Here is a 27,888-nt window from a genome sequence, read left to right as displayed (position 1 = left end):
TCATCTTTGTAGCTCTCCAGACATTTCCCTAGTGCCTGATTTCTCTTTAAACCTATAATGTCTTCCTCTATTATATTATCTCTTATCTTTCTCTCTTCTGTTCTTCCCCAACTCAACCTCCCTGCCCTATCAAGTCTTCCTCACCCCCCCTTCTCTCCTTCTCATTCTCCTAGTTCTGTCTCCCTTCCCCTCATGCTCCCAAAGGGGAAAGGGACAAGATCTCCTGACTGGTTGTTTTCATTTGTGGTTTCTTCCTTTAAAAGACACTTACTGTGGGACAGTAAACAAGTTCCTGCTTGGCAAGACTCCCTGCTGCTTTTGATTGTCTCCAGGACCCTGGGAGGCTGGCAAATGGCTGAACAGCACACTTACCCTTCCTGGGACCCAGCTCAGCCTTTTGTGGTTGGGCTAAGACCATGTACTTTCCTTTATATTTTCATGTGATTTTAATATGGTACTTCTAAACTTCCCCCTTACAAAAATATGGGGCAAAATTGGTTTTTTATTCAATTCTTGAGAAAGACCAAAGAAACAATGCTCCTGTTTGCAGTGTCTCCATTAGCTCCAAAGCTCTTTGGTGTTGGCTCTCTTCATTATGCTTTGTGTTAGATTCTCCTTACATTTCCAGGCCTGAGTCTCCCTGGGACAAGAGGATTATCACAGTATTTACACAAATCAGTAGGACAAAATCCTGTGCAAACAAAGATTGAGAGGCAGCTAACTGCCATCTCTTAAGACCCTGGATCTTTGGAAGCTCTAGGTCTAGGAAGCCAAGTTTCTAACAAGCACTTGCCATGGTGTTAACAAACATGCATGACAGCTTATTAATGTGGCTTTGACAAAGTACTTTCTTCTGTCTCTCAAAATGAAGATAAAAACAGCATGAAAATAGTATGAAATTTTATAACAAACTTTCTGCAATGAACGTTAAAAGCTTGTGGTCAAATTTTAAAGGAAAGGGCATAAAAGTCATATGCTCTATCAGTCAAGAATAATTTCTTCCGATGCCTGCCAGGAAATCAGGAAGGTAGCCCTCAGACCTTCTTCTCTCTATTTCCCCAGATCTAGTCCCCTAGTGTCATCCCCAGCTCTAAAGCAGAACATCCTGGGCAAACTTCCCTGTCTCCTGCTCCCATCTCCTGTGGATCCCACAGGTCTTTCCCATTCTTACCTCTTTCCCCACACTGCTTGCTCTTTCTCATCCCCCAAATCCATCAGGCTTCCCTTCTAACTTACAGGACATACATGCCAGAAAACCAGGTAGGGTGCCTTCAGTCTTCTCTTTCTCTTTTTGTTCCCCCAGGTCCCATCCCCCAGTCTCATCTCCAGCTCCAGAGCAGAACACCATGGCACCTCTCACCCTGTTCCTATCTCCAGTAGATCACACAGATGTTCTTCTGATCTTCCTACAGCAACTTGTTGCTTTGTCCCAGACCTCAACTCCAGCAAGCATCCCCTGCTAACTTAAGGACCACTCTTCCCAGGGCAACCAGTAGGCTGAAGGTATAGCAACACCTCTCCTACTGTTTCTAAGATCCAATCCACCCAGTTTTATCCACAGATTGGTACCAGGAAATCTGTTCTGGTCGCTCTGACCTTTCCTTTCTGACACCATCCCCAGTGGATCACAAATACCTTCCTCCAACCTTCCTTCCCAAAACTCATCCCAGTATTCTCAGCCTCCAACACTACCAGGTATTCCCAGTGAACACATCAGCTGAGCAAACCAGGAAAACAGGCAACACACAGTCATCACTCTCTCCTAAAATAGAAGGAGGAAACAGAAAGCAAAAAACAAAACAACTACCCAAGAAAACAAACCCAGAAATCAGTAACTAGACCTATAATCATCCCAAACTCAGATGTTCAGATACCATCAGAAAAATAGTCAATAACAGCCAGTACAATAAATCTCCACTAGAACCCAGATATCCTGCCACAGCAGGCCCTGACTATTTCAATATAACTGTAGCACAAGAAAAACACCTTAAAACCAACCATATGAAGATGAGAGAGATCCTTACAGGGGAAATTACCATATCTCTTAAAGAAATTCAGGAAAAGACAGCAGTGTAAGGGAATGAATAAATTCTTTATGAAAACCAGGAAAACACAAACAAAAAACTGGAGGAAATTAATAAATCCCTTAAAGGAATTCAAGAAAATCAAACAAACAGTTGAAAGAAATGAATAAAATTGTTCAAGCCTGGAAAATGGAAATAGAAACAATAAAGAAAACACAATCAGAAGGAATTCTGTAAATTAAAAGTTCAGGTATTCAAACAGGAACCACAGTGGGAAGCTTCATCAACAGAATACAAGAGATGGAAGAAAAAAATCTTGTGTGGTGAAGATAAGCTAGAAGAAATGCATATGCCTGTCAAAGAAAATGTTAAATGTAAAAACTCCTGACAAAAAACATCCAGGAAATCTGGGACACTATGAAAAGACCAAACCTAAGAATAATAGTAATAGAGGAAAAAAAGAAATTCTAGCTCAAAGACCTAGAAAATATTTTCTCATTTTGTAAAATAAATATATTTTATTAAAGCCCAGTATTGCAGACTATGGCATTTACTTTGTATTGAACATTAAATAATTATATGGATGGTAACCAGTTGTTTACCATGAAAATAACATGTATCTTTTACCTGCCTTTACTAAATTCATGGCAAAATTTAACATTCTTTTCAGTTAAATTAAACATTTAATCCAGTGTATACAACTAAACTAATTCACCTTTGCATCATTCATTCAAAAATAATATAATTTGATAGTTCTTTTTTTGTAATTTATTCTTTTAAATTTCATTTTATATTCCAACAAGTTCTCCCTCCCACCCCTCCTCCTACCTTCCCTCACTCCTGTCCCCTCCCAGTCCACTCCTCTTCACAGTTAAGAGGTCCCATGAGGAGTCAACAAAGTCTGGCACAATAGGTTGGGACAGAGCCAAGTCCCTCTCCTATGCATTAAGGCTGAACAGGGAATCCCACCATAAGGAATGGACTCCAACCAGCTAGCTCATGTACCCCAGTTTTGTTTTGTGGTCCTACTGCCAAGGACCCTCAGATAGTACAAGTTTCACAACTATCTCCTACATACAGAGATCCTAATTTGGTGCCCTGGAGTATCCACAGCTGTTGGTCTAGTGTTCTTGAGTTTCCATGAGCTTGGTTCAGCAATCTCTATAGATTTCTACATCATGACCCAGAAAATATTTTTGACAAAATCATAGAATCAAATTTTCCTGACCTAAAGAAAGAGATACCTGTAACAGTACAATAAGTATACAGAACACCAAATAGATTAAACCAGAAAAGAAAGTCACCTTGACATATAATAATCAAAACAGCAAACATACAGAACAAAGAAAGAATATTAAAAGCTACAATGATAAAAGACCAAGTAACATAAAAGTTGAACTATTAGAATTACACCTGACTTCTCAATGAAAACTAAAAGACAGAATGGCCTGGACAGATTGCTGCAGACTGTAAGAGATAGGACAAAATAGCAGGCTACAGGATGGGAGAAGATTTTTACCAACTCAACATCCAATAGAGGGCTAATATTACAAAATACAGAAAAATTCAAGAAACAAGTTTTCAAAAAATAATCCAATTTTAAAATGGAGTACAGACACACCAGCTTCTCTTCAGCCCCGGGTAGTGTGCTGAGGTCTGCAGCTACCCAGGACTTTCTGCACCCAATCTTGGCCCCCACCCCACCACTGCTGTACAGTCTATTTGCTGCTATTGTCATGGGTCACATGAGACAGATGAGTTTGATGCTCACTGGGTGGCATACTGCAACAAGCAGACATACATGTCTGGGAACTGTGTCAAGGGATAAACATACTTGCTGGCCAAGATCTGGTTCCTGAGCCAAAAATCATTGATGCTGCTTTGGAGGCATATAGATGGTTAAATGATTTTTCTAGTGCTATTCATCTTTTGTAATTGTAAATTGAAAAAGGAGGACCTCAACAGAAATCTACTCCTATGTCATTCAGGAACTTAGGCCAACTTTAAATTAACTGGGGATCTCCACTCCACAGGAAATGGGTATCCAGAAAGTATAAACTGCCCTCAGTGGGCTTCCCAAGAATTCACTGCTATTGCTACTTGATTGAAACAGACACCTTGAAATGTTGTATTTGAACAAATTTCCCTTCAAGTATCAAACCATGTAATAGCAATTTGGACTTTTATAAAGGGAAGTGAGTTTGAACTGAAAGCTCGGGGCGGGATTGGGGGGAAGAGAGGGTACAGTCTAAACAGAGAATTGTCAATAGAGGCAACTTAAATGACTGAGAAAGTTAAAGAAATGTTCTACAACCTTAGCCATCAGGGAAATACAAATCAAAACTACTTTGAGATTCCATCTTATACCTGTCAGAATGGCTAAGATCAATAACACAGGTGACATCTCATGCTGACAATGATGTAGAGCAAAGGGAATACTCCTCAGTCTCTGGTTGGGGGTGCAAACTTACACAGCCACTATGGAAATCAATATGGAGGTTACTCAGAAAGTTGTAATTGCTAATTCAAGATCCAGATATCCCATTCTTGGGCATATACCTGAAGCATGCTGCATCCTACCACAAGGACACTTGCTGAAGCATGTTTTAGCTTTATTTATAATAGCCAGAAACTGTAAACAAACTATATGTACCTCAACAGAAGAATGGACAAGAAACTGTTACATTTACACAGTTGGACCATTGCTCAGCTATTTGAAAGAAATGACATCATGAAATTTGCAGGCAAATGAATGGAATGAGAAAAAAATTATTCCAAGTAAAGTAACCCAGACCCAGAAAATAAATATATGTATTCATTTATAAGTGGATATTAATCATTAAGTAAATGATAACCATCTTACAGTCTGTAGGCACAGAGAGGGTAGATAAAGAGGATGAGTCTGGGGGATGGATGAATCTCCTTGGTAGAAAGAAATAAAATAGATTTTACTTGCAGACTAGGAGAAGCTAAGGTTGAGAGCAGAGGGGAATCAGGTAGGAGGATGAGGCAAAGGGAGAAAGTACTAGCAGAGATAGCTAGAATGAGGTGGGAAGCTTAGTACAGGGGAAACTTCCTGGACTCTATGACAGTGATCCTAATGAGGACTCCTAGTAATGGGGAAATATAGTGTCTCAACTGGCCATCTCTTATTGCCAAGAAAGGCATCCAGTGGTAGAAATAGGTTACTTTCAGTTAAATTTTTGACCAAGGGAATCCCAGGAAAATCCCAAACAACCCAGACTGTTGCTAAGACAAAGGGTTTGCTCTCCACAAACTTACATCAGGGCCATATTGCTGAGGACAACACCCATACAACTTATTGAATATTGAGAAGTCAAGCTGGTGTCACACAGAGCATTCATCCCCATGTACAAGTCTCTTTGGTGAAGGAAGGTACTCTGAAGATTAACAAAATAGAAATGTGTGCTCCAAGCCAACCACAAATCATTTAACCTGTAATCTGTCCTGCTTGCGAAATACACTAGGGCAATGGTAGCACAGAACTTGTGGGAGTAGCCAGCCAATGCCTAGTTTGACCTAAGGCCAACTCCACAAGAAGGAACTCATACCTGACACTAACTACTAAGGCAGCCACAAACATTGACTAGATATCTCTGGAACCTTGGTTAAAACCAAACACTACTGGACCAAAAAATTAAAATAAAAATCAATAAAATGAGTCCTAATGGTATTCTGCTATACTCATAGGTCAATGCCTTATCCAGTCATCATCGTATAGATGTCCTCAAGCAGAAGATAGGAATAAGTGCATGGATCCACAGCTTGATATTATGTAGAGAGTTCAGGGCTGGAGAGAGGCACAAATGTTAAGAGCACTTAATGCTATTCCAGAGGAGCTGAGTGAGATTCCCTACATCCACATGGTAATTTACATCTGTCTGTAACTCCAGTTCCATGGCCAAACACAAATTCACATAAGAATTTTTTAAGGAAATTAAAAGCAGGGAGAGTCTAAATGGGGGTCTCCATCAAATCTATTCCCTCAGAGTTCAGACAGCCCCACAGAAGAGGCAGAAATATTGTTAGAGACAGAGGGATGGAGGACACCAGAAGAACAAAGGCCTCTAAATTAACTAAGCAAGTTGTATATTATCTCACAGAGACTGAAGAAGCAAGTACAGGACCTACAAGGTCTGCACCAGATCCTCTGTGTATATATTACAGCTTTTAGCTTAAATAGAACCCCTAACTGTGAAAACAAGTATGTCTCTCATTCTTGTGTCTGTTCTTGGGACTCTTTTACTCCTGTTGGGTTACCATGTCCAACTTTGGTATGATAGCTTTCCTTCATCTTGTTATATTTTATTGTTATATTTGGCTCCTATCTCTCAGGATCCTGTTCTTTTCTAATGAGAGAAAGAAAGGGGGTGGATCTGGAATGTAGTTAAGGGGGGTGGAGTCTTGGAGAAGTGGGGGGGGTCTATAATCTGGATGTGTTATATAAAGAAATCATCATTTTCAATAAAAGGAAGACAAGAACTTTTAAAATCAGTGTATTTATTAGGAGTACAAAGTGAGAAAAATTGAGACCACATTAAATTGCATCTAGATTACCCTGAAGAAAGAATCCATTCCTATAATTTGGCATGTTGTTTCTCAAAGAATTATCACTAACAAAATTAACATGCATTCAATCATTAAATTAGAGCCTAATCTTATTTGAAGTTCACTCTTAATGTCTGATCCAACTACTAGCACTAGATCTGTCCAGCTCTCCTGCTATCTCTAAATCCTAACAGCCAAGTTTTTCCCCCACAGTGTGCTAAGTCCCTCTGATCATGTCTTCCTGAAACATTCCAACTCACTTAGAATCACTCCAAGTACTTACAGTACCGCTTTTCTTTCTTGTTGCATCACTTCATAGTCACCATAGAAAAGAACAGATATAAACTTGACTTATCCAATCTTCAAGCTCCAGTTCCACTCATGCTTAGGTCCCTTTCATATATAAGTAATCATTTTTAAAATTTTTCATACTACATATTTATTTGTGTGTGTGTGTGTGTACATGAATGAAGGTCAGAGGAAAATTTGTGGGAGTCACTTCTCTCTCATTCTATGTTGTGGAATATTATTTGCAGATTGTTACATTTGTTTATGCTGTGGATCATCTGTTTAATGATGCAAAGATGTGTTGCATTCTTTTATGCTGCATTTGTTTAACTCTGTAAAACTACATCACTTTGCCTGTCTTAAAACAACTGATTGATCTAATAAAGAGCTGAATGACCAGTTTGTAGGCAGAAGAAAGCATAAATGGAGCTGGCAGGCAGAGAGAATAAATAGGAAGAGAAATTTGGAAAGAAAAAATGGAGGAGCAAGAAAAGGAGAAAAGGACATCATGGGCCAGCCACCCAACTACACAGCAAGTCATGGAGTAAGAAGTAAAGTAAAAAATATAGAGCAGAGGAATATAACAGTCCAGAAGCAAGAGGTAGATGGGATACTTTAAGAAAAGCTGGTTAAAACAAGCCAAGCAAAGGCTGTTCCACATAAGAAAGAGTAAGTCTTAATGTAATTTATTGGGGAAGTGGGTGATGGGTCCCCCAAAGAGTAAAGATCTAAAAGAGTCAAACAGTAAAAATCAACCAACTACATTCCTACAATGTGGGTCCTGAGGTTTGAACTCAGGTCTGACAGTAAGCACTTTTACCTACTGAGCCATCTCACTGGTACAAATACCATTTCGATTTTCATAAACTATTACATTACCTAATGGAATACAAAAACACCAGGTAAAACCAAAACCAAAAAGAAATCACAAATCCAAATACAAAAGAATGTAACAATTATATTGTTTTCAAAAAGATATCTGACTTCTGTTCTTTACCAATAGAAACGCAAAAAGCTTCTCAGTCACTTATGAAACTGAACATACTCACATGATCCAGCAATCATGCTCCTCAGCATTTACCCAAAGGACTTGAAAATGTAACATCCCTACAAGAGTCCAGATGGTAGAATATCATCCAATTCTATAAAGAAGTAAGCTGTCAAGCTATAAAAAGACACAGGGGTAACTTACGTGCATAAGTAAAAGAAACCAATTTGGGAAATCTACATGCCATATTGTTCCAACTAGAACACATTCTGGAAAAGGCAAAATTGATTAGCCAGAAAAATATTAATGGTTGAGAGAACATGGGTTTGAAAGAAGGGATGAATGGCAATGAAGGCAGTTCACAGAGCATGTTTGGGATGGTAAAACTATTCTATATTCTGTTATGATGTTAAACATATGTCATGATCACATTTTTCAAACCCATATGCATAGAACTCATAGTAAAAACTAATAAAGTGGATGATTTCTGTTAGGATTCATATTTTGTTTTTATTTTAGATTTGGTTATTTTATTTTATATGCCTGTGGTTTTTTGCCCACTTGTATGTATGTCCATACATACTTAGTACCCATAAAAGTCAAAAGAGTGTATTGGATTCCCCTGGAACTCCAATTATGAGTGATTGTAAGTCACGATTTGAGTGCTTGGAACTGAACCCAGGTCCTCCATGAAAGCAACAGGTGCTCTTACCCATTGAGTCATCTCTCCACCCACCCCCCAAGATTCTTATTTTGCTTTGTTTTATCATTTTGTTTCGGTGTGAGTGTGTGTGTGTGTGTGTGTGTGTGTGTGTGTGTGTGTGTGTGTGTGTGTATGCTCGCGCACACATGTGCCAGCTCACATGCCTATAGGTTACATGTACATGAATGCAGGTGTCCAGAGGAGGGCATCAGATTCTCTAAAGCGGGAGTTAGTGTTGGGTGTGAACTGAGCTTGGTTCTTCTGCAAGCCAACCCTAATCTTAGCCACCGAGTCATCTTTCCAATCTGAATGAAACTTAATATAAACTATGAACTTGGCTGACAATTACACAGTTTTGGTAACAAACTCACTCCTCTGCTACAAGATGTTGTGTCTCAGTAGTTTTTAATTTTTTTGAGACTATAAAATATGAGTGGTGTCGGGTGGAATACAGATGGTTGTGGCTTTGTTTTTGTTTTTTCTCATTTTTGTTTTTTTATACTGTCATTTCAAAAGAGAAACATGCAATAAAAATAGACTTGGAGAGAATGTAAGGGGAGCAGAGTAACATATAAGAGATATAACTGACGTTCAGTTTTGACATAATACCTGAGGACAGGCATCAGCTGAATGGGTTGTCACTTAGGTGGTTTTAAAGGGAACACTAATGATAATTCTCCATAAATCTCTTCAATCTATTTGGAGACTTATTACAAAGCATAAACACTCCTGTTATGGTTATGACACTATCCACAGTTTCAGGACTTATTATGAACTGGTTAAACTGACCTATCTTTCCATTAATATACCAGGAAAACTTGGAATGATAGGAAGAGAAAACAAATGTATAGAGCCATAAAAATAAAGAAACTGGGATTGGCCAGAACCAGTCTGGTTCGAATACTTATATAATATCTGGGTACACAAAGTGTTGCTCAAGGAAACAAAGGTTGATATCAAAGGTTTAGCCATTCTTCATGGGATGTGACACTCTGTGGAATGAAAACAGGCCTCTGATTCATGTCAAAGTGTAAACTGACTCTTTCGGCATGGTCCAGGACAGGAGCAGGTTTGAAAGCTGATAACAATAAAAAACAGTAATGTGCAGCCTTAGAGGGCCATAGATGCCCAAGGTCTTTTCTTCACATGTGGAAAAAAAAAGTGTCTCAGAATTATCTTGTTATCATTCCTGTTCCTTAAGCAGAAGATGGAAGACTCTTCCTTCCTCCGCATTGAACATCACCCAATGTGACAATGTGGAAGATTCCTCCTTCCTCCTCATTGGGCATCACCCAGTGTGACAATGTGGAAGACTCCTCCTTCATCCACACTGAACATCACCCAGTGTGACTATGTAGAAGACTCTTCCTTCCTCTGCAATGGACATCACACAGTGTGACTATCGGCACAACTCACAGGTACAGAGGAACAATTCGGAATGCAGCAGTCAGGTAAGTTACAGTGTTTCAAATGCAGCTCTGAGTGCCACCAACTGCAAGTCTATGCTTTAAGAACTGGGAAATGAGTCACAAAAAGACAAACATGGTATGTACTCACTTATATATGGATTTTAGACATACAGCAAATGATTACCAGCCTACATTACACACCACTAGAGAAGCTAGGAAACAAGGAGGATGCTAAGAGAGATATACATGGCCCCTTAGAGAAGAGGAAGGGACAAGATCTCCTGAGCAAATTTGGAGCAGGGGGAGGGGAGAGGGAGCTAGGTGAATGAGAAGGGGAGAAGAGGAGAGGTGAGGATGACATGAGGAAGCAGGAAGGTTGAGTTGTGGGAAGACTAGAGGAGAGCAATAAAGACACAACTAAGAAAGACAACTACAGACCAATATCCCTCATGAACATTGATGCAAAAATTCTCAATAAAATACTGGCGAATTGAATCTAAAAACACATCAGAGAAATCATCCACCATGATCAAGTAGGCTTCATTCCAGAGATGCAAGGATGGTTCAACATAGGAAAATCCATCAATGTAATCCACCATATAAAGAGACTGAGGAAAAAAAAATCATGATCATCTCACTAGATGCTGAAGAAGCCTTTGACAAAATCTGACAACCCTTCATGATAAAGGTCTTGGAGAGATCAGCGATAACAGGAACATACCTCAATATAATAAAAGCAATATACAGCAAGCCAACAGCCAACACCAAATTAAATGGAGAGAAACTCAATACAATTCCTCTAAAATTGGAGACAAGACAAGGCTTGTCTTTCTCCATACCTCTTCAGAATTGTCCTTGAAGTTCTAGGTATAGAAACAAGAGAATAAAAGGAGATCAAGGGATACAAATGGGAAAGGAAGAAGTCAAACTCTCACTATTTGCAGATGATATGATAGTCTACATAAGTGACCCGAAAAACTCTACCAGGGAACTCCTACAGCTGATAAACACCTTCACCAAAGTGGCAGGATACAAGATTAACTCAAAAAATTCTGTAGCCCTACTATATACTGATGACACATTGGTGGAGAAAGAAATCAGAGAATCATCACCCTTTACAATTGTCACAAACAACATAAAATACCTTGGGGTAACACTATCCAAAAAGGTGAAAGAACTGTACCATAAAAATTTTTACTCTCTAAAGAAATAAATTAAAGAAGATACCAGAAAATGGAAAGATATCCCATGCTCTTGGATAGGTAGGATCAACATAGTAAAAATGGCAATCTTGCCAAAAGCAATCTACAGATTCAATGCAATCCCCATCAAAATCCCAACACAATTCTTCATAGACCTTGAAAGAACAATTCCCAACTTTATATGGAGAAACAAAAGACCCAGGATAGCCAAAACAACCCTGTACAATAAAGGAACTTCTGGAGGGATCACCATCCCTGACTTCAAGCTCTTTTACAGAGCTACAGTCCTGAAAACAGCTTGGTATTGGCACAAAAATAGACAGGTAGACCAATGGAATAGAGTTGAAAACCCTGATGTTAACCCACACACCTATGAACACCTGATTTTTGACAAACAATCCAAATTTATACGATGGAACAAAGAGAACATCTTCAACAAATGGTGCTGGCATAACTGGTTGTGGACATGTAGAAGACTGCAGTTAGACCCAAGCCTATCACCATGCACAAAACTTAAGTCAAAATGGATCAAAGATCTCAACATAAACCCAACCACACTGAACCTATTAGAAGACAAAGTGGGAAATACCCTTGAATTAATTGGTACACGAGACTGCTTCCTGAACATTGCATCAGTGTCTGTGCTACTGGTGCAATCCAATTAAAAAATGGGGTATAGAACTAAATAGACAATTCTCCATAGAGGAATCTAAAATGGCTGAAGACACATGAGAAAGTGTTCAACATCCTTAGCCATCAGGGAAATGCAAATCAAAACAACTCTGAGATACCATCTTACTCCTGTCAGAATGGCCACAGTTAAAAACACCAGTGACTGTTTATACTGGAGAGGATGTGGAGAAAGAGGAACATTTCTCCACTGCTGGTGGGAGTGCCAACTTGTACAGCCACTTTGGAAATCAGTATGGCGACTCCTCAAGAAAATGGGAATGAGTCTACCACAAGATCCAGCAATTCCACTCTTAGGCATATACCCAAAAGAAGCACATTCATACAACAAGGACATCTGTTCAAAGACGTTCATAGCAGCACTATTTGTAATAGCCAGAAACTGCAAGCAGCCCAGATGCCCCTCAACTGAATAGTACATTTACACAATGGAGTGCTTGCTACTCAGCAGAAAAAAAAAAAAAACAATGGAATCTTGGAATTTGCAGGAAAATGGATGGAACTAAGAGAAACCATTCCAAGGGAGGTAACCCAATCACAAAAAGAAAAACATGGTATGTACTCACTCATATGTGGATTTTAGACATAGAGTAAGACATTACCAGCCTACAATACACACTGCCAGGGAAGCTAGTAAACAAAGAGGACCCTAAGAGAGACATACATGGTCCCCTGGAGAAAGGGATAGGGTCAAGATCCCCTGAGCAAATTGAGAGCATGGGAAGAGGGGGAAGGGAGCTAGGAGAATGAGGAGGGGAGAAGAGAAGGAATGCAGAGGACATGAGGGAGCAGAAAGATTGAGTCATGGGGACAAAAAAGATAACAAGAATGGAGACACCATAATAGAGGGAGACATTTTAGGTTTACAGAGAAATCAGGCATTAGGGAAATAACTGGAGATCTACAAAGATGACACCAGCTAACAATCTGAGCAACAGAGGAGAGGCTACCTTAAATGCCCTCCCTGATAATGAGACTGGTGACTGATTTATATGCCACTGGATAGCCCTCATCCAGCAGCTGGTAGAAGTAGAAGCCGACACCCACAACTTATCACTGAACTGAACTGGAATCCAGATGCAGAGAAGGACGAGTGAAGAGAAAAGGGGTCCAGACCAGGCTGGTGAAACACACAGAAACAACTGACCTGAACATCAGGGAACATCTTGCTCCCCAGACTGATAGCTGGGATACCAGCATGGGACTGATCCAGACCTCAGGAACATGGATTTCATTGAGGAAACTTCGGAAATCCACAGGACCTCCTGTAGTAGTTCAGTACTTATCCCTAGCATAGGTGTGGACTTTGGGAGCCCATTCCACATAGAGGAATACTCCCTGAGTCAAGACACCCAGGGGTGGGCCTATGCCCTATCCCAAAGGAGATGATAGACTCTGATGACATCCTTTGGAAGGCCTCACCATCCAGGGAGAGCAGAAAGGATATGTGATAGGTATGGTTTTAGTGGGGGCGGGTGGTAGGGGAGGACGGGAGGGAAAAGCGAACCGGAATTGTCATGTAAAACAATCTTGTTTATGGAGAAAATTAAAATCTGGCTTTAACACTATTTAGTAACTACATCTCAGTTTGTTTAAATTAAAATAAACAAATCATAGATTACAGTCTATGGAATTCTTAAATTCTTATCTAGTGATTTTATTTATCTGAAATTACTATTCCTTTAGATCCAGCAGTTAGCATCTACTTTCTCCTGTCTACCCTTGATGGACGAGTTTCTATCTACATCCCATCTTCTCCTCTAGGTACTGTCACTGATTAAAATAAGGAATATAGCTGCTTTGTGTGCCACAGAGCTAGAACAGCATTCAGTGGAAAGTACATATTCAATAAATATGGATTTTTAATGGATGAGAAATTTAATAAATTAATGCCAGAAAATCATTTTTTCACAAATGTTAATAACTTCCAACTTTAGATTAGTCATATTCAAATTACTTCTATGCAAACATTGTCTTAGAATTCTCTGTCATATTTCAGACACACAGTCCAAGGAAGGCAGAAAAATATGGTGGGAAATAATATGAATGCTATGTAGTTCAAAATGCACATCAATGATTGATATCAAGCCTCGTGTCACAGACCTTTATGTGTAAAAAGCTTTAACAAATGTGGCACAGTCTTCCTCTCTGTGTACAAAACTTCTGTATGTGTTTGTCTTTGCTTGGATCTGGTACTGAAAAAAAATGGCTACATTTGACCAACAAGCCAGAGCACTGCCTCTGGAACTGGGTTCTTCAACCTGACTGGCAGCCAGGCACCATGCACAAACCACTCCCTATAGCAGCATGTGTCTCCTTTATTACAACAGCAAAGGAACTTGGGGGCCTTTTAGGTTATCAAAACCAAAAACTTCAAATCTCTCTACTTTGGTTTACTCAGAATTCCCAATGGGAAAACTAAGCCTGCTAACACCAGGCTTTAAGATCTTTGTATTTAATCAAAGAATGTGCTTCTACGGGTAATAGGAAATTTTTATCTAATTAAAAGTCACTATTCTCTCTAAAACAGACTTTTAAAGTTAGCAGATAAAATTTCTTCCTTGGATTTTATTACCTTTTGAAATCAAAGTAATTTGAAATCTTAGTACCCATTACTATTTCACTGAACATTTCTTTAAAATCTTAAGTAACTCAATTTCAACATAAAGTATTAATTAGCAATTTATACCTTCTCAATGTTGTAAATGACCTTTATCCAGAGGTTGTTGAGGTAATTCTGTGATGTAACCAAATTAAATTTCAACCTTAGGTACAGGCAATTATTTTAAATCAGGTCCTTTAACAGGGGCTAAATAGGCAGTTGTATTACTTACACTGTAACTTATTTCCCCACAGAGAGTTAGCAACTGCTATTCTTTTGTGTACCCATCATGCTTAAGAGTTTTCTACAAAGCTGAGTTGAATGTATGTTCTCTGCTAATAGAAAGTGGGGTAGTAAGTGCTTGCTCCCACAGCATAGTATTTCATTCTGGGTTAGGAACAATAGCTTCCTTCCATCCCAGAGAGACCTTCTACACCGCTGACCTTTCTTCTCTGCTTTGTTTTCCTTTCGCCTTGGTTGCTTATTCTCTAATATATACTTGGTTACTAAATATGCATTTGTCTTTCAATCTCAGTCATGTGATCAGCAAGATTACTCTAGAGTGATTTTTTTCTCTAGCCTTCTTCTTTGGGTTTGCTTCCTAATTTCTCTGATTTCTTCACAAGCAAATATGGGGATAATTCTTGCCTAACTGAAACTGCCTTACTATATTGCTAGAGTTTATAAATCCCCATGTCAGATGCTCCACAGAACAGATAACCAGTCTATAGCCAAAATGCTATAGTGGCACTTAGTAGTTCACTTATTTAAATAATAAACAGAAACTTTAAACATTTCAGTGAAAATATTCTACTTCATTCTTCATAGTCTAGAAAGCAGAATGAAAGACCTTCAGATTTTCAATAACACTAGTATGCCATCATATTCTACTCTTAGTTATAGCTATTCCTGGTTACATGCATCAGAGTTTTGTTGTTGTTGTCACTGTTGTTATTTTATTTTGTTTTTTTGCAGTACTGAGGATCAAATTAGGGCCTTTGACAGTCTAGACAAGAGCTCTGCCACTGAGCTATATCCCAGCCGATCCACATAATTATTTTTTACATGATTTACTCTGGACATAACTAGGTAACAGGATGGGAGAATCTTCACATTCTGTAAGATGAAGTAGATGGCCATTTCAAATGCTGCTGCACATAGTTTGATATAATTCTATTTTTTTCAACTTTACAAATATCAGTGGGCACATACTGTGCTCTGGGCACTATATACAATTTGAGTAATTCATTAGTGAACAAACAGACTATCTCTCAGACCTCATCAGAGGTTTTTATTATTTTTATTATTTTGTTAGTGTAGTGGGAAATCATTAACATAGAAATTCACAGTGTGTGAAAGTGCTGAGAATAAGAGTATGTGGAGTACTCAGCCACAAATAGGACATCATACACTCTCACCCCAATGCTAAGAGACCGCAGTGGAAGAGGGCAGAAAATTGTAAGAGGCAGAGATCAGGGGAGATCAGTACAAGTAGCATCTTCTGGAAATGACAGAACCACAGGATTTATGAACTCACAGTAGCTCTGACTGGATGCAAGGGGGAGGGGCACAGACCCCCCCCAGCTGAGGGATTATTGATAATTGATGGCTTCAGAAGGAAGGGAAGTAAGTTTTCATTAAAAGTGTGGCCTTTGGCAGGTCAACCACAATACCGTGAATGTCACCATAAACATAGGCAGTACAAATTGGAGTGAAAAAAAAAAAAATAGGACACGAAATTTGAGAAGGGTTAGTGTTGGGAGTGGATCTGGAAGGAGTTGTGTGGAGGAATGAAAGTGATTATGATTAAAATACATTGCAAGCATTACAGAATTCTCAAAAAGTAATGGGGGAGGGGAAGGGAGGAAGAACTGGGAGAAAGAGAGGGGAAGAAGAGGAGGAGAGAGAAGGACATGGAAGAGCAGGAAGGTTGAGTCAGGGGAAGAATAGAGGAGATCAGGATGAAAGATAACATAATAGAGGGAGCCATTATAGGTTTGAGGAGTGAGATTTCCAGAGACCTACAAGGATAACACCAACTGGCAATCTAAGCAATAGTGGAGAAGCTACCTTAAATGCCCCTCCCCAATAATGAGATTTATGACTACCTTATATGCTCTCCTATAGCCTTCATCCAGTGGCTGATGGAAGCAGAGGCAGACTATCAGAGCAACTAATCACTGAACTGAACTCCTGGAACCCAGTTATAGAGAGGGAGGAGTGATGAAAAAAGGGGTCAAGACCAGGCTGGTGAAACCCACAGAAACAGCTGACCTGAACAAGGTAGAGCTCATGGACCCCAGACTGATAGCTGGGAAACCAGCATAGGACTGATTCAGACAGTCTAAGGGGACCTGTAACAGTGGAGCCAGTCTTTATCCCTAGTGCACAAATGGACTTTGGAGCCCATTCCCTATGGAGGGATACTATTCCAGCCCATAAACAGAAAGGAGGGCCTAGGCCCGCCCCCAAATGATATGATGGACTTTCGCGTTCCCCTGTGGAGGACCTCAATATCCCTGGGGAGGAAGTGGGGTGTGGGTTGGTGGAGGGTTGGTGGGGAATAGGGTGAGGGAATGGGGGGTGGTTATGTAAATATGAGTGCCTCTAAAATAAAACACAGTTGTTAAAAAAATCAAAGATTAAAAATCAAGTATGATAACAGTAGGTTCAACACTGGGGGCTATGAACTCCCTAACAATGTGTTCTTGGCCAGACTTACAGTATTAGGCTTGTGTTTACTCCTGTGGAGTGGGCCTGAGTCCAATCATAAAGAAGTTGGTTACTCCCATGACATTCATGCCACTATTATACCCATAGATCTGTATTATCATTATGGCACTTCACAAGATTCACAGCTGGATAAGACTATTAATTATGTTTTTGGACCCCAGAAACCTGGATAGTAGTTTCCAGTGCTATGAGAGCTAGCCAGCAAGTCTTGAAAAGATATGCACAAGATCAAGCCAGTCAGCATTCTAGCATGGAATGGGAAGGTGCTCATGAATCCCCACTCATAACTGAGGAGCTATGGACAGTTGGGTGCTTCTCAGAGAAAGGGTGGAGAATGGGTTTTCTTTAAAGGGGTGGCTCCTAATAATCAACCATGCTTCAGTGGATGGGAAGCTCAACCTGGAGCCAAGGGCTTATTTTAAAAGGAGAATACACCACAAGAATGACCCCAGGTAAGAATCTGGGCAGGGGCGGAGAGGCTGCCTTTGATGTCCTTCCCCTATAATGAGATTACCATCCTAGAGCCTTCATCCAGTAGCTGACATAAGCAGAAACAGGCACCCACAGCTAAGCACCGAGCTATACTCCCAGAATCCAGTTGTGGAGAGGGAGGAGGGATGAGCAAAGGAGCCAAGACCGTGCTGGAGAAACCCACAGGAACAATTAACCTGACCCATTGAGAGCACAGGCGACCCCCACCCTGACCCAGTCATAAAGCTGGGGAACCAGCCCTGGACCAAACCAAGCCCTCTGAATGTGGGTGCCAGCTCGGAGGCCTGGGCAGTCTATGGGACCTGTAACAGTGGAGCCAGTCTTTATCCCTAGTGCACAAATGGACTTTGGGAGCCCATTCCCTATGGAAGGATACTATTGCAGCCCAGATACATGGAAGGGTGCCTAGGCCCTCTCCCAAATGATATGACAGGCTTTGATGATCCCCCATAGAAGGTCTCACTATCCTTGGGGAGTGGGTAGGGGATGGGTTGGGGAATTGGTGGAGGGCATGGGAGGATGGGAGGATGGGCGAAGGAATGGGTGAATACATAAAATAAAATTGTTTCTAAAATAATAAAAGCAGGATACAAAGTGGGAAGTATAGGGAAGTGGGGTAGTTCTGGGAGGAACTGGCAATGAATGAGGGTAAATATGATCAAAAATACATTGATGGGGTTATCAAATAATTAGTAAAAGTATGTTTATAAGTAAAACTTGAAAATAAAATGAAGATTGATGACTGACTTACATGCCATCCTATAGCCTTCATCCAGCAGCTGGTGGATGTAGAAGCAGACACCCACAGCTAAACACTGGACTGAACTGGAATCCAGTTGCAGAGAATGAGGAGTGATGAGCAAAGTGGTCCAGACCAGGCTGGGGAAACCCACAGAAACAGCTGACCTGAACAAGGGAGAGCTCTTGGTCCCGAGACTGTTAGCTGGGAAACCAGCATGGGACTGATCCAGATCCCAGGAACATGGGTGTCAGTGAACAGACCTTGGAAATCCATGGGGCCTCCTGTAGTAGATCAGTACTTATCCCTAGCCTAGGTATGGACTCTGGGAGCCCATTCCACATGGAGGGATACTCCCTGAGCCAAGACACATGGGGGAGGACCTAGGCCCTATCCCAAAGGATATGACAGACTCTGAAGACCCCCTATGGAAGGCCTCACTCTCCCTGGGGAGCAGAAAGGGTATGGGATAGGTAGGGTGTTAGTTGGGGGGGGAGGAGGTAAGGAAGGAGGGGAGGGAGAGGGAACTGGGATTGACATGTAAAACAATCTTATTTCTAATTCAAATAAAAAATGCAAAAGAAAATGAAGGATGCTTACTCTTAAGGAATGACACCAAAGGTTACTCTATGACTTCCACATGCATACATGTATTCCTGCACATTTACAAACATACCCATACACACAGTGAGAAACAGAAAAGGGAGCAGGGAGGGATCAAAAAAAAAAGAAACAAAGAAAGAAAGAGAGAAAAGTTGTGTTAAAGCCTTCTGCATTACTAGTAGGCCAAGGCCTTCATTTTCTGCTTGGATTGTCATAAGTTAGGGGGTAAACTGAGGAATACAAGATAAGGCACCAGAAATCCTAAGTCAGGTAAGTTTATAAAATCATGTTCATAAAGGAAGTCTAATGCAGCTAATATACATCATGATTGAGTTGATTTGTTTCCCCTCAGGCAGACTCCTATCTGTCATCTTTTGTTGGCCTGGGATCCAAGGGCGTTTACACAGATGTGTAAGACAAGGACCCAGAAAACTACTGTGCTAACAATCTTTTCAGGTGATTTTGAATTTTAGCCAAGTTTAATAAGCATGCTTGTAGAGAATTCTAGCCAAGTTTTGTAATCCAGGACTAACAAGATAAAGCATGTCTCACAAAGTACAAAAAATATATTTCATCTGTGTTCAGTGCCTACTAAATAACTTAGTTATACATTGATAAGAAAATTAAACTTCAAATATTGAATTTTGAATTGATATATTAGCAAATGCTTGTGTCAATTTAATTCTGACTTATTGTTTCACCTAGCTATTTTCTTCCTAAACCCAGTGGTTTCATTTAAAAATTACAAAGATAAGTGGCTTCTTTTTCTGCCAATGTCCTACTGAAGTCCCTTGATCAACTATGTACATAAAATGCTTCATAAATAAATGTTCTTAGAGTAGGTATAATTACAAAGCCAGTTTCTGTCAGTTAAGTTGTCTCATAGAAGCTAAAAGTTCTGTGGAGATTCTGAGAAACCTGCAACTTTATTTTTAACTTCATTTTTACAAGATAGTTGATCTTCAGGCTATCAAAGTCATACAACAAATCGACTGTCTTCTTCAATTTTCTTCTGAAACACACTTGGTCATTTCTCTTCTTTGCTTGTCTGGGACTTCTCATTCTGTCTTACTTTCTCGCACTTAGTATAGCATCAGCAAATAAAGGACAAAATAAGGGCAACAGAACAATTCTGTTCTGCCTCTTATTTCCCAGCTCTGCTCATCTGCTGCACAAATAGCAGAACCCATGGTTAATCACCGCATACCCCTAGATCCCAGGGCACTCATGGAGCTTTCCATATGGTCTGTTCCAAGCAAGGACTCAGACATATATCAAATACAAATTATGCAAAGAAATGTGATTATACAGTGGAACCAAGTCATAAGAGAAAAATACCTGTTCAACAAAAACAGAAACCTACTTAATAAACATTCCACATTCCTGGTTCCCAAGGCAAAGCAATAATGTGCAGACTACATAAATCTCCATCCTAACATTAGCTAGGATAATCTCTCAGACATACTCAACTGGAAGCTTTCATTTTCACTCATCCGGACAAAAGAAGAAAACTGATCATCTCCATTTCTTCTTCTGTAGTGTTTAAGGCTTTACAAAGCTAGCTGCCTTTGGGTGAGTATGACCCTCTTCAGCTGAGTCTTTAACTGTTGTTTTCCCCTAAGTTTCCTCTGTAAGTTACGTTCATCCCTTTTCTTCTTAGACTATTATTAGCTTTAGGAAAGTTTAACCAGTTAAAGTGGATGTGCTTGCAAGTATAAAAAGGAGCAAATAGAAAGGCAACTGCGAAAAAAAAACAAAGAAAAATAAGAACTGCTAGACAAACAAAGATTGTTAATGAGACTTAAGGCTTGCTTTTTGATGAACAGAAGTCATGTTCACTAATTTTTATGTTCACTCTAAACAGTCGCTTTCATAAGCAAAAACTAATTTAACTGAAGGCTTGATTTTATTTTTATTACAAATATCACATTTCTTACTACAGTCAACTGAGAATGGCAGGAAAGCATCAGAGTTCTCGTGACAGAAATCCAATACAAGGAAGTCCAGAGCTCCAAAAAGAAAAACAAGCCTGCTGCTACAACTATATACTGGGTACCCTGACTAGAGAGAGAGAGAAAAGGGGGAAGTTAATAATCAGTTGACTCTCCTTAACATAGATACTGGTGTTCTCATTTCAATAAGTGGTAAGTTCATGTGTTGATAGTGAATGTGTTTATATAAAGTGATCTATAGTATCTATTCAAAGGTTTAAAGGGTCAGTCTTACTTTGAGGATATCTTCTACTGGGCATTTGATGTTTGAGCAAGAAAATCTGTGGCAGCATTGTAAAACCAAAGATTCAACCAGTCAGCATGTGAAAAAAAACATTTGTAAAGTAACATCATATAATGTATCTTCACTGCAGTCTAAAGGATAGTCATATCTATTCATATATATATAATATGCATGATTTATTTTATCTTATTCATTCAATGAAGACATTTAGATTCTCAATATATTCTAACATACTATTCCTGGTGCTATGTTTATATATCAATTACTGCAGGATGGAAGGACTGACAGGGCAGACAAGGAAAAGAACAGTAACTTTCTGTACCTTCATACTTGTACCATATTATAGCAATTACCTACACAGTCTTTTTGTAATTTGGTTAAAATAGGTCTGTATTTTACATATGCAGAAACAAAGCTGCTTGTTGCTCTGAAGTGAGGAAGTTAATCAATCCTCCCTACACTAGAACCTGGTCATCTTCTGCTCAGATTCACATCTCAATCCAAAGCACTAGCTCTCCAGAAGAAGCTGTTGCTTTAAAATCAATTTATTGCTCAGTGATTCAGCAGGTCATTCAAGATAAAACAGACCTAGAAGCAAATGGAAAGAGATATGAAGTGAGTTAACCTTTTCCACTTCAGCAATAACAATATAAAAGCTGACATCCAATGCCATATGCTCTTAGAAATGTTTTGTTCACTCAACCACACTGAAAGTTTGAGGTTCTTTTTATCATTTTGCCAACTATGGCCTTATTTTTCTAATTTTAAACGCTGCTTAAAAGTTATTCTACAACAGAGTTTAATAACTTGACAGCCTTCCAAATGTCAAATATCCAGGCTTTCCCTGGATTTGAGAAATCGATATGAGCTCTGGAAGAGGAATGATTCTTAAATGAATGTGGAAAACCAGGGGACCAATTTTTAAGATCTGTAAAGATATATATATATATATATATATATATATATATATATATATATTAGATAGATAGATAGATAGATAGATAGATAGATAGATAGATAGATAGATAGATCAAGGTCTAGTTTTAGCACTGTACATTATGACAATCATACAATTAACATGGATTGACAGACTACACACTTTCTTTGTATATGTGTTGCTTTTTGTATGTGCACATACATGTATATACAGGTAATTGTGTATCAAGTCAGTGATTGATTTCAGGTGACTTCATCAGTTATTCCCCTCCTGACTTTTTTAGATAGTCTGTCTTTTACCACTCATAGATCTCAATAATTCAGCTAGACTAGCTAGCTGTCCAGCAAAACTAGACTCCTCTATTCTGCCCTTTCCACTCCCTAGCACTGGGTTCTAGATACTGGCTGTTGTGTGCATGCTGGAGAGCCAACTGGGGTTCTCTAGCTTATGAGCATTTTGCCAGCTCATTCATACCCCCAGCTCTGCAAACTACACATTTTTTATGAATACAAAATTTGTTTCATCAGGATACTTAAAGAAACATAATAGACTGAGAACTCAACGGAACACAGAGCATGCATGCACTGATTGGGTCAAAGAACAAGGCTTTCACACTAAAACAGCAGAATGTTGGGAGGTGAGAGTGTGTCTGGGACAAGTTAGGGGAAGGAATGGAAACCTATTATGACTAAATACATTGTATAACATTTTCAAAGAATAAAAATATTTTTACAAAAAAAGAATAACAGGCATTAGGGGAAGAGCCACCCAGATAGTAAGAGATTCACATCTCTTGACCTAAGAACAGAAACAAAGTGTAGTCAGGTCTCTGCACATAGTAACTAGGAATCTGAAAGTCTTGAACAAAGCTCTTCCACTGCTTACAGCTCCTAGTCTCCTTCGTGGGCTCGCTGCTCTTTAGGGTTGATCTTATACCATCCTCTGCTCTCAAGAAATCCAATGGCCCAAGCACCTTATATCCTTTGGCTCTAGAAATCTCCACTAAATAGTAATAGTTTCTTAGTTCAAAGTTTCATAGAAAAAAAAACAATCTGACTGGCTTATTGCAACTGGTTTAGTAAAAGCATTTTTCACTATAGTAATGGTTAGTTTAAAACACCAGTGGCAAGTTAGGGACAAAAGGGTTTTCTTGGTTTATATTGTCAGGTCACAATTCACCACGGAGGTAAATAAGAAACCTGGAAGCAGGAACAACAGAAGCACACAGCTTACAACTTCCTTGCTGGCTTGCTCACCTGCTCATGCTTAGCTATCTTTCTTATACAGTCCAGGACCAATTTCCTAGGGATGGCACTGCCCACAATGAGGCTAGGCCTTCCTGCATTAATTGGAGGTTAAGACAATCAGCCACAGACATGCCTACAAGCCAATCAAATCTAGGAAATTTTCACTGGATGCTTTTCTCTGAACTGACTTCAGGCCATGTCAATTTGACAATTAAAGCCAATGGGACAGACTTAGTAGATTTTGTAGGGGAGAACTTACCCTCTCTGAAGAGCAGATGAGGAGTGGGAGTGAGTGGGGGAAGCGGGAGGAGAGAAGAGAGGGGGAACTGGGATTAGAATGTAAAAGCTAAATTAATTAAAAAAATACATTTTAAGAAAGGTAATGAGGGCATGAGGTTTACTTGTAAATCATTTAGTATTTGTAGAACTTTTATTCATGGGGGGAAATACGATAGACAATATAGGCATTAATTTGTATTGTGCTAAGTATAGTGATAAGAATGTTAAATTCCATGACTCTGACACAGCTGTAGTAGTCTGTGTTGATTTCCATGGTTCCTTTTACCATCAAGGGCCCTGGTCGGTGGTGGCCCACACCTTTAATCCAAGCACTTGGGAGGCAGAGGCAGGAGAATCTCTGTGAATTTGAGACCAGTCTGGTCTACAAGAGCTAGTTCGGGGGTGCCTGTCAAAACCACAGAGAAACCCTGACTCGAAAAAAAAATGCCCTGTAGACACCTAGAGGATAGGGCATTACCTGTGACCATGTCAGTGTCCAAGGTATGTGCCACTCTTAGTGGCCTGTACTGCCACCCAGATCCATGGTGACATCCAGGTCCAGTTTGTTACCGAAGCCTATGTGTAGGTCCCTGGCCCTGCAGCAGTCGGGCTCTGTGTTGACATCAGACCTACTGTTGCCACGGAGGACCGTGCAGAAACCCATAGTCTGGGCTGACACCTGAGACTATATTGGTATTTGAGGGTCATGCTGCCACTGGTGCCATACAGATCTAGGTGGCCTGTGCTATCCAGGCCATGGAGATGTCCAGCCCCAAAATGTGTCCAAGGTCCATATCTTGATCTATGGCCACCACAGCCAGGGTCTGCATTAATGTCCATGGCTCCTGTTACCATCAAAGGCCGAGTGGATACCCAGAGTCAAGACCTCCACCTAGGGACATGTTGGCCTCTAGTGCCACGCTGCCATCGGACATGTAGGTGCTCTAGTGCCATGATGATCTGGGTAACATCCAGACATAGGCTGATGCCAGGGACCATGTCTGAGTCCTACTGCAGCCTGGATTTGTGTTGATGTCCATGGTCCATGTTGCTACCAAGTACCACACAGCTGCCCAGGATCTGGGTCATCACCGGTGATGGGATGGCATCCAAGGGCTGTGCCACTGATGGGACCATACAGACCTGAGTGGCATGTGCTACCAGGGCATCCGATGGACAGAGCTGGGGCCAGGGCCATGTCTGGATCTGTAACCCAGCTGCAAATAGGTTATGCATTGATATCAGAGTCTTCTTTTGCCATCTAGGGCCATGCAGATGCCTGACATCTGGACTGCTACCTGAGGCCATACTGGTATTTGAGGGCAATACAGCCATTGGGTCTATTCTGATTTGAGGGTCCTGCACTGCAAACTGGGGCCATGGTGACATCCTGGTCCAGGCTGCTGACAAGGACAATGTCTGGGTCCATGGTCCAACTACAGCCAGAATCTGTGCTAATATCCACAGCCCAAGAGCCCTGTGGACAACCAGGGTCTAGGCTGCCTCCTAGGCCCATGTTAATGTCCCAGGGCCATGCAGCTGCAAAGGCAATACAGAACTGAGCAGCCTACACTGCCAGCCCAGGCCATGGTATTGTCCGGATCTGGTTTGCTGCAAAGATCCAGCCATGTCTAGGGTTATGGCCTTGTTGCAGCCTGGATCTGTGTTAATGTCCTTGGATCCTATTACCATCAAAGACAGTGAGGATAAGGCTGCACAAAAGTTGGCCCCACCCTTCACTGGCTGCAGTACGAGGGAGAACTGGTCCTCTCCAGCACCACTGGGAAGATGGGGCCCTGCACCTTGCCTGCACAGAACAGTGGAGCTGACCTCATTGGCGGGGTGCAGGTGAGCATGTCCTAAAGGTGTGAGAGTGGGAGAGATGGCCCCACTTTCTGTCTGTCATGCAGTGGTAGGGACAAGGGACAGATTTCCCACCCCTGATCCTCAACACCTATTGCAGGCAGGCGGGAAAACTGGTCCCAGGGTCACCCGAGTAGGCGAGTGGAAACTGCCCCTCCCCAGAGGCAGCACTCAGGAGAGCTTCCCTGGGCAGTTCCTAGATGAGGTGGGCAACAAAAGAGAGCTGATCCTGTTGACTCAGGTGCAGATGATCTCACCCTACAAAGGTGTGTAAGATCTGGCCCCACCCTTCGTCTGCCACGTGGTGGAGTGGGAGAGAAAGAGATACCCTCCCCCATACTCCATCCCTGTGGTGGGTGGGAGAGCTGATCCTGAGTTCACCAGAGTGGGAGAGCTGGTCCTTCCCCACATCAGCTGCAGCACTCGGGAGAATGGGCCCTGCACTTCACCTGGACTGCACAGTGAAGCTAACCCTTGCTGTGGGTGTGCAGGAGAGCTCGCCCTGAAGCATGAGAGCAGGAGCACTGACTCTGCTCCTTGCTGCCTGCTGCAGTGTGTGAGCAAAGCCTAACAATTCTGCAGAGCTCGCCCTAGGGGTGTCACTGAGGGAAAGCTGGCAAACTAACCAACCCAACTACCACTCAGGCCTAGAACAAGGGCTATGAGTTGTCCTACCCCCAAATCCACCTCATCTAGGAACTGCTGGAGTCTGTGAAAAGACAGAACCTGCAGATCCAAAGCAGGTTCTCCACAACACAGGGCAACAACAGAGGAGTCTTGGTGAGGGCCCATTATTAGGGTGTAACAGAAAGCAGAGACCTCGAAACACACCAATGACTAATTGCAATGAACACTCACAAGTAAAGATATATGGATTAAAGGATATACTGTCTGACTCACTGGGTCCCACTACAGCTTCTACACTGAGACTTTTCTCTCTCTCTCTCTCTGTCTCTCTCTCTGTCTCTCTCTGTCTCTCTCTCTCTCTCTCTCTCTCTCTCTCTCTCTCTCTCTCTCTCAGTGTGTGTGTGTGGGGGGGTGTTAGTATGTTTTGTTTTGTTTAGGGTATTTTTTGTTTTTCTTTTAAATTTTATTTTATTTTGGTGGAGAGGGTGCAAGGGCAGAGGTCAGGTAAAAAGGTACAGAGAGATGAATGGGATCAGGATGCACGATGTGAAACCTACAAAGAATGCATTTTTCAAAAAAGAAAAAAGGATGCTAAATTCATTTTCTAATCTCAGTTCATTCAATCCTCTGAAAATATTCTCATACAATGATACACTCATTATGGTTATGTTCAATTGATAATTAAAATCAAATATGTGCTGCTATCATCTAAAATAGTGTGATTGCCATCACCCAAACCATTGTTTCTTTGGACAACTAGAGTTTACGTTCCAGAATAGGCAACTCACAGCACTTTTTCCCAGTCAGAGCAATGGCTACATCTCCTCCTTCTCTTGACATTTTTTCTCATAAACACAATGATCATACATGAGGCAGCCCCCACGGCCGCCAGGAAGAATCTGGGGAGGCCACAGACTTGAGAAACATGCAACTGACAAGACTGAAAAAGAAGAAAAACTTTCTTTTTTCATTTCATTCTTTCAGTGACAAAAGAAATGAAAGGGGACGAGAAGGTATAGAACAGTAAGAAGGTTACGTGAAGTTTGCATTCTTTTTCTCCTTGGCCTTTCTGCTTTCTTTTCTATTGCTTGGTGCATGTCATGTGTTAAAAACTTGTGCAGTGGTGGCAGTGAGAGCTAGGCAAATACAGTCTGCTACAGCCTGGAAAATGGCTGGTCTGTGTATCTGACAGAAAAGGAGGGGTGCAACAAAGAGAGAATTCTGCTGACCCTCCCTGGAGAAGCCATTTGTAAATGCAAGGACATTCATAAGTCAGGCATATGGAAGTCAGGGACTGTGTGTAATTGGATCATATAATATGACATTCATCCCTGACTTTTTCCCCTCACCTAGTCTCCTGGTTTTATATCCTACTTTGATGTGAGATAATATGGTTGTACATGACTGACTTGAGTTAAAAAATAGACACATAAAATTCTCTCAAGCTAGATACTCAGCAACCTGAATTGTGGGACACAGTTTAACCAGAGACAATTTCATCGAGAAGAGAAATGTGGCACTGCCTTACACAAATGGAAAAGAGCCTTTATTCCCTTATTAAATTTTCAAGGAGTTGCATGGAGATTTAACCACAAAGCACACATTATTTAGGAGATTTAATTATTGTTTGTTTCTTTCCTTCATTTTCTGTCTTCAAA

General features: G+C 40.7%; 1 pseudogene; it reads right to left on the bottom strand.

The window, feature by feature from the left end:
* The window catches only part of LOC113832616, a 43,456-nt pseudogene extending 18,287 nt beyond the window's left edge, over positions 1 to 25,169 (bottom strand).
* Between the last annotated feature and the right edge of the window lie 2,719 nt (positions 25,170 to 27,888).

This window comes from Cricetulus griseus (assembly GCF_003668045.3).
Source record: "Cricetulus griseus strain 17A/GY chromosome 1 unlocalized genomic scaffold, alternate assembly CriGri-PICRH-1.0 chr1_0, whole genome shotgun sequence".
Lineage (NCBI taxonomy): Eukaryota > Metazoa > Chordata > Mammalia > Rodentia > Cricetidae > Cricetulus > Cricetulus griseus.
This window is presented reverse-complemented; position numbering and strand designations above follow the sequence as displayed.